Here is a 1,076-nt window from a genome sequence, read left to right on the forward strand (position 1 = left end):
ATTTAATATGCTATGCTAAACTAACAGAAAAAGTTGAAAATAAAGATTATAATTTAATGTTAAACTTTTAACAATGATTAACTCTAGAGAGTGGAATTACCAATGAATAGTATGCTCTTTTATATTTTTCTAAATTTTCCAATTTTTCTCATGTATTACTTTTAACTCAGAAAATAACACAAAATATTTGATAAAATAAAGTTCAAAAAATCTAAAAGCTTGGTCTGGGAATGCTGAATTTCTCAGGTGCCAAGGGCATAGTTGTAGAGCATCTGTAGTAAGGCTAAAGACAGCAGGACTCTCTAGTCAGAATGTGGTTGTCATTATGTTATAAATTTTGCAATATTGCAAGAAGGCCATCCCTTTTTTCCCCCACATATGGTCAGATTAAATCTATACATGGTTAAATGAGTTGCTGAGCTTTAAATAATCAAGTCATTTATTTTTTATAAATAGGCAACTGGTTAGCTAGTTTGTTTTTATTTGATTCAATTACATTTTACACTGGATATTTAGACATACAAGCCATAACTTAAAAGAGGAATTTCCCTGAATAGCAGTTCAATTCTCCAGCCACATTTTACAGATGAGAAATCGGGGGCTCAAGAAAGTTAGTCAGCTGGCTCTAGAACAGAAGTCTGATTAGTAAGAGAAGGAGGACTAGATTCCAGCAGTCCTGATTTGGCAACTGACAGGATCTATAGAGCAAAAGATCACAGATGAAAAATAACTTACATAATTTAATAGTTTCTTTCTCTGTTCATTGAAGATTGCTTGAAATAATGTCATTTTCTGGTAATTAAAACAAATGCTTACAAAAAAAAGACATATATTTTTGATCAGAGGAAAAGTTAGGGAGGGAAAGACAACAATTATGTATATAGGAGATAAAAACCATCCCAAACATCTATGATTCAGATTCACACTGCCCCTGATAGATTGGGTTTTATGGTCCAAGCTCTTTCATTGTGTAAGATTGGCTCATGATGACCTGGGTAAACAAAGTCACTTTAATGTCTATAATGTCCAGCAGCAGCATCAGCTGACCTGGGATCTTATTAGAAATGTGAAATGTC

The sequence above is a fragment of the Pteropus vampyrus genome, unplaced genomic scaffold, assembly GCF_000151845.1.
Source record: "Pteropus vampyrus isolate Shadow unplaced genomic scaffold, Pvam_2.0 Scaffold12, whole genome shotgun sequence".
Lineage (NCBI taxonomy): Eukaryota > Metazoa > Chordata > Mammalia > Chiroptera > Pteropodidae > Pteropus > Pteropus vampyrus.